General features: G+C 42.1%; 1 protein-coding gene across 1 annotated transcript in view; it reads right to left on the bottom strand.

Moving 5' to 3' along the window:
* Positions 1 to 14,404, bottom strand: part of LOC144087060 (contactin-associated protein-like 5) — a 224,095-nt gene that overhangs the window by 187,506 nt on the left and 22,185 nt on the right. The window lies entirely within an intron of this gene.

Here is a 14,404-nt window from a genome sequence, read left to right on the forward strand (position 1 = left end):
TCGTGCAATTGGAGCACCCGCACTGCGTTCAGTGGCCTCATAGATTTCCTCATATCGGCTCCTCTCACGCTCAACTGTGTCACAAAACTCCTTTACTCTTGCAAGACAAAACTGTACAGCCAGTTTGTTATTCTGTAGTATTGAAAAAAGCACGTCTGAATGCTCAAAAATGCCATTAAATGTGTGAAGCAAAAAACAAAATTCAAAATCATCCAAATGTGCTTTAAATCCATCAGCACACTGCACAGACTGATTCACCATTACAGAGACAAACAGTACTTTTATTTCCCTTCTCATCTCTTCCTCCATCACTTCAGCAATATCAGTGATCAGGTTGCTTTGTATTTTGCCTGACATGCCACTAAACACTTTATTAGACAGGTGGTAATGTAAATCCGTGTTTCTCTCACCAATGAGAGAAAGAAGTTCCACATAATTTCCTTTGTTTGGGGATGCAGCGCTTTCATCGTGTCCCCAAAATGAAAGTTTACAGTCTATCAAACTTTTTAAGATTTCCCTATTTTTCTTTACCTTTTCGTTGTGGCGCTTCGTTTCCCTGCACACTTGCTCGCTGAGCTGTAACTCCACTCGGGTTTCCCCAAAAGTTTTGGAGAGCACCGTTGCTTGTAAGTGTCCGGCAGTGCTTTGGTGTCTCGTTGCTGCTTTGGTTAAACAAGTCAAATTTGCAAATCCAGTGTTGCTCCAAACACCATGTCGACCGGTGGCAAATAACATGCACTCCCAGCAATACAATTTGCAGTGTTCCTCGGAGCCCGTGAGCCAGGTGTAGCGCTCATAGTTAGCGAACTGAAAGTGGCGGACAAACCCTTTTCCCGGTTGTAACAGGCTTGCTAGCTTTGGAGTTCACCACTCTTTCTTAATGATGTCCATTTTTTCTGGAAAAGTCCATCTGGAAAATGGCTTTGTCAGCAAATCTGCAACCAAATCCATTTTTTTCCTCCGTCGGCCATTGTGGGTGGAGTTTGCGAGCTCTGGCTGGCTCACTCTGGCTTTGGGCCGCCTACTCTATCACTAGCCAATCATAATTGGTGAAAGCAATGACGTATCCCTACGCCTGCGAGAAGGCAATGACGTATCCCTTAGCCTGTGAAAAGGCAATGACGTATCCCTACGCCTGCGAGAAGGCAATGACGTATCCCTACGCCTGTGAAAAGGCAATGACGTATCCCTACGCCTGCGAGAAGGCCAGCTTTCTGACCATGGCAACAAATAGCTGAAATGTGATTGGTTAGATGCTTAAATATGAAAACACACATCTGGAAGCAGTGCAACCATGGGAAAAGCAATGAAAGGAAGCTGACAGACAATTTGGAATTATTAATAAGTATTCATGGACAAAACATAATTAACATCAGTCTGTGATTCAGATTTTTTTAGGCCAGCAGAGAAGGCCTTGCACGCCCTGACGGTCCAACACTGAAAAATTGCAACGCTCCGCCCAGTGCTCGTAGAGACATTTACACGAGGTAGTTGCGACGGGAAATACAGTGCCCATGTTGTTTTCAAAAGCAGCCTCTCGCATTGGCCAAACCTGGCTGTATGCTAGTATATCAAAATTGATCTCGTATCTCATGGTAAATATTTGCTCGAAATTTACCCATATCTCAAATAGCTTGTATGCAACCAAGATGGTACTGTCACGCGGAAGCCAGTGGCAGTAGCTCTGTCCTCTCTTATTTGTTTTTCGTGTTTTACAGCCCTTCTATCTTTTTTTAATTACATATCAATATTTCTTAATACATTCCTTTTTACTTTACTTGGTACTTTATACTTTTTACTTTAATGTTTTTTCAACTTTCTTTGTTCTGTTAGCCTGACTTCTTTCTGTTTTCTGCTACTTCTTTTTTGGAACCATTCAGCCATGCCTATGCTGTCATAAACATGGGACTAGCTGTTACAATACGCAGCAGAAGAAGCAACACCTCAATACCGCTGGAAATTCAGAGCTGGACAAAAGTGCCGGGAGAAGAAGCAACGCTTCAGACCAACCATTCTATCAAGGGATAAGATGGAAGAGCTGTCGGCGCTCACCAGGCCGGAAACGGAGTCGAGCGGTTCTACTCTACTACTGTTGTCTTCAGCCCCAGACTACTGAGGAACTGTGCGGATAAGCTTGGAAGGGTGACTCTGCACATTCCCTAACCCGGTCCCAGTCTGCAGAAGTTCCCCATCTTGTGGAAGACTTCCTGTGTGTGGTTCCAGTTTTATCCAACTTTACAATGTCTTTTTCTTGAGTCTGTATCTATTTTTGCTTTAGCTGGTGGCGGTAGCTCCGTCCACTCTTGTTCATTTTTTGTTGTTTCTGCTTTGATTTGGTGTTTCTTAATGATCCCATTTACTTTGCTTTGCTTTGTACTTTGTGCTTTTGTTTTGTTGTTCTGCGGCCTTTGCGACTCTACTGTCTATCTTGTAACTATGTGGGTTTTTTTCTGAATCTGCATTCCCCCCTCCTTGCTACTGTCACAATGAAATTTCCCGAATACGGGATGAATAAAGCTATCCAATCCAATCCAATGTCGGGGCACTCGTATGTCAAGGTATTACTGTATTATGGTCTATTGGCAACAATTTGTGAGTAATCTCATCAAACTCTGAAATGTTATTATTGGGACATGACCAGTGAATGGTTATATTTCTCTAATTTGCTTATTGTAGGTTTTAATTGTAGTAACAGTGAGCTACGGAATGTGGCTCTCTTCCTAAGTAAACATCGTCGTCTCCTTTGTGGGGGTTAGACGCGTCGGTTGCGGGAGGAACTCAGCCAGTGATTCAGCTGTCCTGTCCTCCTTGGAGAGGTTAATATGGGTTTGATTTGAGAATTAGATCTTAAATATTAAGAATTAGTATTTGGGTGTTAATGATACTAAACATGAAAACAACAATGCAGAAATGGCATTCATTCAAACAATTAGGTAAATAGTAGCTGGCTGGTTTGGATGAATAATTGATTTAGGATAGGCATAATTTCCCTAGGACTGTGGAGTCATGGAGTGTTTTCAGTGCATGGAAGACATTCCCTGTTCTGTCCTGGGCCTCTGGAATATGCTTTGTCATGGGTCATATTGATGACTATTAGAATATTTACGGATTACAAAAGCATTGAACAATTGAAATATGGACATTAGCTCTATTTATCAGGAGACGCCAGAAATCTGGCAGGCCTTTCATGGCATAAAACAAGTGCTGGAATATGGTCAACATTAGCATTTCCAAATTAAGAAATATCATCCTCTGAGTAATGCAAAATTCTTTATGTAGACGGGTTATCTAAAAAGAAATGGAATGGGCAAAACTAGAACAGGGTGCAATATATATGGACCGCCACCAAAAATTTAGAAGCAGGACTGTTACCACCTTAATTCAAAATGCAAAAACAAGTTAAACTGAGCATTAACAGAGACGTGTAACTGGAGGTTACAATTTGTACAAATTATTATTTTTTTGTCTATGTGTGTGTGTGTGAGTGTGTGTCGAAGAATGATTTGGAATGATTTTGCTGATAGGGCAGCAAAAGGGGGTGAGCTGCCAACAAGTCCCAGTGGGTATGGTAGTCTCCACTTGTGATGAAAATTTGCATGCCACTGATGTATGGGTGAACGTCCCAAATGGACAGACTAGTGGTTAGCGCATCGACCTCACGGTTCTAAGATCGACTAATGAAAGCCAGGTGGATCCCGACCTTCCAGAGTGTGGAGTATGCATGGTGTCCTCAGGTATTCATTGATTTTCTCCAGTTTACTCCCACAAACCAAAATTATGAATGCTAGGCTGGTTGAACACTCTGAATTACCTCCTGGTTATGAGTGTGGGCGTGAATGGTTGTCCGTCTTCTTGTGTTTTTGATTGGCTGGCCACCGAGATATAATCAATCGATCAGATATCAAGGTGGAAAAGATTTGGGAATTTGGAATCGATTTCTGAAATTGCCAATAAGCCCTTTTCAGGGTTGGCATCGACAAATTATGGCAGAAATATTTCATCAGATGAAATATTAATGAAGAATCAGTAGCAAAGTCCAAATTTGAAACTTGACGTGGATGAACAAATTAAGCCGCTCTGCCCAATGGGGATTTTGGGAGCACTGAGGAAAAAAACAAATTTGTAGATAAGCTTACTTGGGTGAGCTGCCATTTTAAGTCATGGGCGATGGTGGCCTTGGTACGGTGCCACTGCACAACTAATTTGTTTACGGAAAGTTTTTTGTAGAGCATGCTTAACCTGTCCTCGGCATATCAGTCCACGATATGGAATTCCAAAAACCATTTATAGTGATAATGCCACCCAATTTGTTAACAAAATACTGTATTTCCTATAAAACACACCGTATTATAGGGCACAGTCTCATTTGCTGGTATATTTTCAGGTTTTTTTGTCAATACATTGGGTGCTTCTGCAGAAAAGGCGCTAGCAGAACACTAGGCTAGCATATGTTATGCTATCCGCTAGCGTACCTATGTTATGCTATTCTCTAGCGTACCTATGTTATGCTAGCCGCTAGCGTATGTTATGCTATCCGCTAGCATACCTATGTTATGCTAGCTGCTAGCGTACCTATGTTATGCTAGCCGCTAGCGTACCTATGTTATGTTAGCCGCTAGCACACCTATGTTATGCTAGCCACTAGCGTGTGTTATGCTAGCGTATGTTATGCTTGCGTATGTTATGCTAGCGTATGTTATGCGAGCGTATGTTATGCTAGCGTATGTTATGCTAGCGTATGTTATGCTAGCGTATGTTATGCTAGCGTATGTTATGCTAGCGTATGTTATGCTAGCGTATGTTATGCTAGCGTATGTTATGCTATCGTATGTTATGCTAGCATATGTTGTGCTAGCGTATGTTATGCTACCGTATGTTAGGCTAGCCGCTAGTGTGTTTTTTACAGCACAAGCAAAACTAAGTTTGATAATGCTTTATTGAGGTACAAGCCCTTGCTTGTTTATAAACTAAAGACAATTGTTGCGCTATTGAAAAAATCTCTTTTGAAAAATGGCTGTTTAACAAATAAGAGTTTGAGTTTACACACTTGGAGAAGGTGAAGAAATTCAATCACAATTAGGATCTAACAGCCGTTTCTGGCCACCATAAAAAAATTCAACTCTAGCGTATGTTATGCTAGCGTATGTTATGCTAGCGTATGTTATGCTAGCGTATGTTATGGTAGCGTATGTTATGCTAGCGTATGTTATGCTAGCGTATGTTATGCTAGCGTATGTTATGCTAGCGTATGTTATGCTAGCGTATGTTATGCTAGTGTATGTTATGCTAGCGTATGTTATGCTAGCATATGGTGTGCTAGTGTATGTTATGCTAGCGTATGTTATGCTATCGTATGTTAGGCTAGCCGCTAGTGTGTTTTTACAGCACAAGCAAAACTAAGTTTGATAATGCTTTATTGAGGTACAAGCCCCTGCTTGTTTATAAACTAAAGACAATTGTTGCGCTATTGAAAAAATCTCTTTTGAAAAATGGCTGTTTAACAAATAAGAGTTTGAGTTTACACACTTGGAGAAGGTGAAGAAATTCAATCACAATTAGGATCCAACAGCCGTTTCTGGCCACCATAAAAAAATTCAACTCTCTACGTTGCACTGTTTGGACAAATGTAGGAAAATAATCTTAACATACACACACTCACACACCCATAAAACACGTTTTATAACAATTATAGATTAATTTATTACTTTTATTAGCACCTAATATCTTCAATAACTCCCAAGCAATTTGGCAGATTGACACAAAATTTACAGAAAAGATAGGTCATTGCCTTCTGTTTGCCTTCTGTTAGTTTTTCAATAACACATTCCCTTCATTCAATTATTAATTTATTACTATTATTAGCACCTAATATCTTTGATAGCTCCCAAGCCATTTGATAGATTAACACCAACTTTACAGAAAAGGTAGGTCATTATGTAATGGTTTTTCAATAATACAATATATTTATTAATTATTAATTTATTATTGTTATTAGCACATATTTTGTTCAATAGCTCCCAAGCCAATGGACGTATTGACACCAAATTAACAGATGTGTCGGTATTTTACCTTCTTTTTAACGAACACCTTTTGGTTTTTCAATAACACACCACTTATTAATTATTAATTAATTATTGTTATTTAACCTAATATCTTCAATAGCTCAAGAGAGCAGCAAGCTAACATATTTCAGGTCAGGCATACTCATCGATAATACTTGCAAATGCTCAAAGTTTGAGTTTACACACTTAGAGAAGGTAAAGAAATTCGACAGCCGTTTCTCGCCACCATAAAAAATTCAACTGTACGATGCACGGTTTGGATCTGACAGCTGTTTCTGGCCACCATAATGTCAACTCTGTACGGTGCAATGTTTGGACAAAAGTAGCGTGAGAATGTTAACATAAAACATCCACCCATCCATAAATCCTGCTTTATCTATTCCTGCTCCCCGAAACACTTTTTTTTCCTGTCGTGATGGAAAGACTCGGCAAGACACGATGGTGCTGGACGCGCTGAGCCAAGACGCCTTTCCACGTCATTTACAAACGTCATTTTGGGGAGAATTTCCGCCAGCGAGTTTCCAGGTGCACACACTCCATCCGCACATCATGCTTTATAAGGATTAGAGAATAGATAAAGCGTGATTTATGGATAGGTGGATGTTTTATAACTCCATCACGACAGAAAAAAAGATGTCCGGGGAGCACCTAGACCAGCATTTAAGGCACATCCTGTAAAACAACGATTCATACATCAACTCTGCTTTCAGCTGTAACAAATAAAAGTTGAGTTTACACACTTAGAGAAGGTGAAGAATCACTCGTCTAGCAGAATCCGACAGCCGTTTCTGGCCATCATAAAAAAATTCAACTCTCTACATGCACGGTTTGGACAAACGTAGCGAGAGAATCTTAACACACACACACTTCCATCCATAAATCACTCTTTATAAGGATTATAGACTACCATGATAATTATTAACTGTGTGTAAAGATTGACATTCATGTGATCGACTCTCATTTTCATCAGTTAGTCCCGGGCTTCCCGTCTCAGAAAACAGTCCTATATTGGATTGGTCCACTGAGAAAGTCACTGAGTGGGGTAGGTGGTGTGAGAACGTTTGCCTGGCCGAAAAGATTAATTAATCTCATCTCATTTTCTGAACCGCTTCATCCTCATTATGATCGTGGGGGTGCTGGAGCCAATCCCAGCTGTCCCCGGGCCACAGGCGGGGGGACACCTTGAATCAATGGCCAGCCGATCGCAGGGCACAAAGAGATGGACAACCATGCACTCTCATACCCATACCTAGGTCAATTGAGAGCGTTCAATCAACCTACCATGCATGTTTTTTGAATGTGGGAGGAAATCGAAGTACCCGGAGGAAACCGACGCAGGCCCCGGGGGAACATGCAAATGCCACACAGGTGGACCGAGCAGGACTTGAACCCAGGACCCAACAGCTGTGAGGCCGACGCACTAACCACTTGCTCCACCGGGCAGCCCGGGGCTTAATTAATTAATCAGGGCCTAGACATGGGGCCTGATTCGTTAGAACGTCGGCCTGACAGTGGGGGACCTGGGTTAAAATCCAGGTCGGTACACCTGTGTGGAGTTTGTATGTTCTCCCTGGGCCTGGATTCTGGAGCATGTTATCGTGAATAGACATGATAAGTCGATGTGTCTTGACCTCCGTGGCAGAGGCTCCACCGAACCCCTGAGACCGACTTCAGTGTTGCTACATCTGAATCAATCCAGCCCTCAATAACTATTTTATGTCAATGAAACCTTTACTGCAGCTACAGCTGTCACACATATATAAAAAAAGCATCAATAATAACATGGGCGGCCGGGCGGCTGAGTGTTTAGCACGTCAGCCTTACAGTGGGGGACCTGGGTTCAAATTCAGCTTGGTCCAAATGCCCTGAAGCAACAGTTTTAATAAAACTGTTGCTTCAGGGATTTCAGGTTTTATCGACGCTAATTTTATGCTACAAGGCCTATAGAACTGATTGTGAAGGCCTTCAGGTAGATTTCTGACCCTGGCAAAAAATAATGGCGGAAATATGATTGGTTAAATGCTTAAATATGAAAACACATCTGGAAGCAACACAACCAGGGGAAATGCAATGAAAGGAAGCTGACAGACAATTTGTAATTATTTAGTAAACAGTATTTATGGACAAAATATAATTAGCATTAGTCTGTGAATTTTTTTTTTAAATCTATTCGCACAACCGCACGTAACATGATTATTCCAGACGTTGTTAGGACACGGTCTATATATGAAAGTCGAAAAAAGTGAAGTTTTTTTGGTCACGCATGATCTCTGGATAAGATGGAAATGGATCCAGCAAAAGTCTACGTGCTACGGGAGTGGCCCGAACCAACCATCATGAAGAAGGTGCAGCAGTCCCTTGGGTTCGCTAACTTTTACCACAAAATTGTCTGTAATTTTAGCACTATTGCATCTCCAGGATTCCTTAGGCCACTGAGGCTTTCTGCCATGTAAAGTAGGTGTTTGTTTCGGCCTCGGTACTTGCCATCCCTGACCCGCGGCGCCAGTTTGTGGTGAAGGTAGATGCCTCAAATGTGGGCCTTGCGGTGATTCTCTCTCAGATGTCTGAGAGGGACAACTGCCTCCACCGATATGCCTTCCTGTTGCAAAAATTGGCGTCTGCCAGGGTGAACTATAGCGTAGGCCGTAGGTGATAAGGAGCTTTTTGCTGTCAAGGCGGCGTCAGAGGAATGGAGGCACTGGTTGTAGTGGGCATCTATTGTTTGGATGAATCACAAGAACCTGGAGTACATCCGCAAAGCCAAGAGGCTCAATCCCAGGCAGGCTGGGTGATCATTGTTTTTTAATCAGTTTAATTTTGTACTGGCCCGGATCTAAGAAAGGGAAGCCAGATGCTCTCTCCCACCGCTACAATCCAACGCCCTCAGCCAAAGTCCCATGTGGTTGCTTTGGTGGCTTGGCCTATGGAAGACCAGTTAAATCACAAAACCAGCGGTTGTCGTCTTGGTGGACTTTATGTTGCTGATAGTTTGAGGACGCAGGCTAGACATTGGGCTCATACATCACAGCTCACCTGTCATCCTGATTCCTACATATCTGCATATCTCATCAAGCAGCGTTTTGGGTGGCCTGGCCTGCAGCGGTTTTGGCTTTACACCAGGGACTGTTACACGCAATGTTCCCTCTAAGCTGCGCGCGTGCGCAATTGCGCACTACTCTCATCCTCTCTGCGCAGCAGCAATCATATGGCACGCAGTAAATAAAATCCAAACTTTTTTTTTTACCCCTTTCCCCAAGATGGCGCCGTTTAAGCGACAGCCAGTGGCAGTAGCTCTGTCCACTCTTATGTTTTTCGTGTTTTACAGTATGTTTTACATGAAAAATTAGAGGGAACATTGACATGCACCTGCTTGTGGCAGGTGTGATACTGGTGTGCCCATAGCGAGCAATGATGATGTCGTGACTGGATGATTCCCCTAAAGACGTTTTGCCGACGGACGATTGACAGACGGACAGGTCACCAAATGAACGTTCGTTCAAACAGTGTTTAATGATTAAATACAAATACTAGTATTTGTTAGTTTAATGATTAAATACAAATAGTAGTATTTGTATTTAATCATTATCATCATCGCGACATTTTACCGAGAAATTCCCTTACCTGATGTCCAAAGAGCTCCAGTATTTGTATTTAATCATTAAACATTGTTTTCGGCTGGATTTGACCGAATTAGAGAGCATTTTGAGCCGTTTGGCGAAGGGACGTATATAGACGTTTTTTTGCCTCCATCGCGTCATCATCGTGACATTTTACCAAGGAATTCACTTCCCTGGGCTCGGTTCTAATGTCCCAAGAGCTCCAGTATTTGTATTTAATCATTAAACGCTGTTTTCGGCTGGATTTGACCGAATTTGAGAGCATTTTGAGCCGTTTGGCGAATGGCCGTAAATAGACGTTTTTTTGCCTCCATCGCGACATCATCGCGACATTTTACCGAGGAATTCACTTCCCTGGGCTCGGTTCTAATGTCCAAAGAGCTCAAGAATTTGTATTTAATCATTAAATGCTGTTTTAGGATGGATTTGACCCGATTGCTGTCATTTTACAGCTCGGTTCTGCTATATCTGCCCGCCCAAGAGTGCTTATTCCCGGGCTGCCATGCCCGCCCAAGAGTGCTTATTCCCAGGATGCCATTGATGGTAGACTAACATTGATTTTTACTATAATTTGGACAACGCCGGCGGCGGGCCGGATTAAAAATCCTAACGGGCCGTATATGGCCCGCGGGGCGAGGTTGAAAAACTTGTACACACACGATCCGGGGGCGGAGCGAGCGCGTGAATCCCGTTTCGGCGAAACCTCCGTTCGGCCGAATGAACGTTCGGCGGAACGTCCATTCGGCGACCTGCCCGTCTGTCAAACGTCCGTCGGCGAAACGTCTTTAGGCGAATCATCCGATTACCGATGATGTCGCTCACACTGGTACTCAGTGCGCTCAGGGAGGTTGTCTTTCTGCCCAGACCAACGAAAAATTAGAGGGAACATTGGTTACACGTCGCGTTTAGTGGCGTCAATGTATGTAGTTTCCTCTTATTTTGATGGATTCTTGTCTGCAGTGCTCAACATGGCAGGCTTGTCTCATAAGCATCTAAATGTCTACACCTCTGTGTGGTTATCCTGGCCCTTATATATCCCCCTTTATGTTAGTGTTTGTTGACAATTTATCACGAAGCTGAGCCACGACGACCTTCTTGCTTTTTGTTGCTGGAGTTTTTTCCTGCCCTGTCCACGTTTTGGAAAGAGAGGATTTTTGTTGCTTCCCTGAGCCGACCTGAGGTCTTCTCGAGGTTAATAAACCTATATCCTCAAACTGGCTCTTGCCCAGCGTTGTGGTTTTGAGTCCAGCTATGTGTTCAGCTCCCCGCTGTGACAGTTAAATTGTGGATTGTCATGCATCAGATTTATTTTACTGTCGAAAGCAAGGTTCTGGTTCTACGGCCGTGAAGCGTCAGTTGAAATTCCACATTTTATAGCAGTCACTTTCAGGCACCTCATATTGCCTGTAGTTACCAGATATCCCAACACAAGGATATTGCTACGTGACCTCATGATACAAAAAATGTTGCAGGGGGAACCAGGATTCATAATGTCAACCACTCAGCCATTGAAACATCCATTCTAGCCATGAACCACAGCTGACCAGCAAGATCACCATGCCTCTGAGTTATACATAATGAGTAACAGCATGACCCAGCATGAGATAAAAAGAAAATTGTTTAAGGTTTTTTCTAAGATAGTAATAATCAATCAAGCGTCAAAAAAATCATCTGTCAACAAGTTCTTTTACTCACACAATTTACAACTGGTTGTTGGCGGGTCAGCGCTACTGGTTATCACAACACTTAATCGAAGGCACTGCCTTTCATGATTTCCCTCTATTTTCCCTTTTTTTCCCTCACACATTCCAAATACATGCATGCTAGTTTGTGTGAACACTTCAAATTATCTATAGGTGTGAATTTAATTTTAGACATGATTAATTAAAAGTCAGTTCCACAAATCAAAACTAAATAAATAACCCTAACCTCTAACCCTGTGATGTCGAACGTGATCTACCAATCAATCGCCAAGGTACTATTGGTAGATCGGATGACAATAAGATTTGATACACTCATACCCCTTTCCAACGAAAACAACCTGTGCTTCATTGGTTCATTACGCGTCCTTCCCAAACAGTAATCTATCCAAAACACATATTTCTTGTCATAAGAAACAGCTTGGGTGAATTGTCTTTTTTTCAGAAATGTACTATGGGCAGAAGAATGGTTGGTGTGTCAACCTCACAATTCTGAGATCGAGGGTTCAATCCTTCCTGTGTGGAGTTTGCCTGTTCTTGTCATGCATGTTCTCCCTGGGCTTGCATCAATAGTTATGAGTGTGAGCACGAATGGTTGTTCGTGTCCTCATGTCCAATGATTAGCAGGCAATAAATTCAGGGTGTCCTCCACCTACTGCCCATTGTTGGCTGGGATTGTCTCCACCAACCCTGTGAACCTTGTGAGCATAAACAGTACAGATAATGAATTAATTAATGAAATTTACTACTATAGACAATCAGAGGGGGTCAGTAAAATTAGGATTGTAGATTTGTTTTTAATAACCTTTTTAAGTTAGGGAGGGAAATGCATGGGAAATATGGTTGCCAACCGTGCCCCAGACGATAAGAGCGCTTTTATGCCTCACTGGTTTTACAGGAAACAAAGCCTTGACTGAGGTCTGTGTTTGTGTGGCTTCAACAATTCTGTTACATGGCAGCATCTGTGTGCAAAGCAGAAACACTCTTGGCCTTTATGTAAGCTTTGCATTTTAAGCGAGGACCCACTCATTTCCCTAAATTGTCGTGGTTATGAAGTGCTAGTGAGAAGTCAGACACGGAGCGTGGACAGTCAAGTCATCTATACCACTCTTACTACCACGCTGCCTCAAGTGCACAATTTTTGTAGCCCACGAAGAATTAATATTTAAAGCTTCCAATCAGATGAACATGTATTTTTCCCTGATCGAAGGAACCATCTATTTCCACATAGATATCGAGTCTCAGGTAATGTACTGTTGTTGTATGAAAAATGAAAGAAAATGGTTTTGTACTAAAAATAGAAATAGGCTTTTTGCAACAAGAGAGCTAATCCTGCAGATCAATTCCATGTTCCATGCACAGGTCACCAACCATATCACCACTGTCCTTTATTGAACCAAGAAATAACAATAACCTCAATGTGACCCACAGAAATGCTTTTCCTTTTCTCTCCCACACCACCCCCTAACCCTCCATTTCTGCTTGCATCAAATTACACAGCCTGTGAAACATTCAGTCGTGCATTCTAAGTGAAACAAACACCGCTTGAATTGGAGACGTTTTACACGTTCTCATTAAGTTTTCACGCAAAATTTTATCAAGCATATTTTCCACCAGAGCCTATAATAATGATATTTTCTCATGATTAATATCTCATTTTTTTGTGGATCCATTCCTCTTCCAATGAGCAGTGTATGAGTGCATCTAAATGTGTTTGTTTTAAACATGAATGACTTTGTGCTGGTATACAGGGCCATTTTTTGCAGGTGGCACTGTGCTGAGTGGTTAGAAAGCCCGCGTCACAGTTCTGAGATCGACGGTTTAATCCGAGGAGTTTGCATGTTGTCCCCATGCTTGTGTTTTCTACAGGCACTGGCTGATTGAACACTCCAAATACGTGTGGGTGTGTACATGAGTGATTGTTTGTCTCGATGTGCTCTGTGATTGGTTGGCAATTCAGGGTGCACACATCCTACCGCCCATTCCTAGCTAAGATTGGCTCCAGTACCACCGTAACCCTTGTGATGATGATCGGCATGGAGACTAAATGATTTTTTTTTTCAGCTAGAAATGTCAGTCAATTTGTTTATAGAGTAAATTAATTGAAAAGTGGTCATTCACTTTTTATATTAAACTAATTTGATAATGATGATTATTATTAGAAAACATTTTTGTATCGTCCATAGGTATATTTTTTAATGAAACTAAAAAGCACCAATAAGAAACTGCACGGTCTCTAAAGCTCCAAAGCTTTTATGTTGACTATGTATACATCCTGCCACGTTTTGGGGGAATTTTTCTTTAGCTTCTTGATTCAGTACACCACATTGAACAACCTTTTGTGCTGTAGCTAGATTAAATGGACCATGTTTTTCCTCAACCTTTTGTCTACTTTCCGTCCACATCAGACCTTTGTGACACTTAATCCATTACTGACAACAATCTGAACACCTTAAAGGAGCTCTTTAAAGGCGAGTACAAAGTAATCTAGAAAGACAGAGTGGGGAGCAAACCTCTCCAATGAAACAATCTAAATGTTTCAATGTGATGGTGCCTCTCTTCAGTTATTAATGATAATTGCCATAATTAAGCCATAATTAGAGATTCATTCATTCATTTCTTGAACCGCTTTGTCCTCATTAGGATTGCGGGGGGTGCTGGAGTATATCCCAGCAGATTTCGGGCCATAGGCGGGGAACACTGAATCAATGGCTCTGACTTGGTGGCTAGCCAATTGCAGGGCACAAGGAGAAGGACAACCATTCACCATCGCACTACCTAGGGAAAATTTAGAGTGTCCAATCAGCCTACCATGCATGTTTTTGGAATGTGGGAGGAAACCGGAGTACCTGGAGAAAACCCACGCAGGCCCAGGGAGAACATGCAAACTCTACAAAGGTGGGCCGACCTTGATGTGAACTCAGGACCCCAGAAGCGCTAACCACTCAGCCGCCGGGCCGCCCCTCACATTACAGATTAACAAAAAAAATAATATCCTAGTTACTATTAAACTGGTGATTTGACT

The sequence above is a fragment of the Stigmatopora argus genome, chromosome 13 (genome assembly GCF_051989625.1).
Source record: "Stigmatopora argus isolate UIUO_Sarg chromosome 13, RoL_Sarg_1.0, whole genome shotgun sequence".
NCBI classification, from domain to species: domain Eukaryota; kingdom Metazoa; phylum Chordata; class Actinopteri; order Syngnathiformes; family Syngnathidae; genus Stigmatopora; species Stigmatopora argus.